We start from the raw sequence: 549 nt of genomic DNA, 5'->3' as shown, positions 1-549 counted from the left end.
TGCTTATTTCTGTTTATTACTTTTTATTATTGTTTATTAATGTTTATTACTGTTTATTATTGTTTATTACGGTTTATTACTGTTCATTACGGTTTATTAATGTTTATTAATGTTTATTATTGTTCATTGCAGTTTATTATAGTTTATTACTGTTTATTACTGTTTAGTTATAACTACTAAATACTGTTCAGTTCAGTAGTTCACTGTAACGGAAATTTTATTTTGTCTCAGCTAGTACCGCTAGTTCAAGTTACAACTTTTGAATTTCATAATATTTCTGTATTTCTTTATGTTTACTCCAGGTTTGTTAGGATTTTCAGAACTATTTAGTTCATTGAAAGTCAGAGTAAAAGTTAAATCTGAATCAACTTATAGTGTTATACTGTATATTTGGTCATTTGGGCACTTCAACGATCTGCTCGCAAGTGTTAGCCATTGCTTCACCAGTCAGCTTTGGTTGGGTAAGCTTGTCTTTCTGATCACCGTTTATATGATTTAAAGACGTACATTCACTCTGATATGAAGAAGATTTTCCAATGCGAACAAAAG

This window comes from Ictalurus furcatus, chromosome 6 (genome assembly GCF_023375685.1).
Source record: "Ictalurus furcatus strain D&B chromosome 6, Billie_1.0, whole genome shotgun sequence".
NCBI classification, from domain to species: Eukaryota; Metazoa; Chordata; class Actinopteri; order Siluriformes; family Ictaluridae; genus Ictalurus; species Ictalurus furcatus.
Note: the sequence above shows the minus strand (reverse complement) of the source record.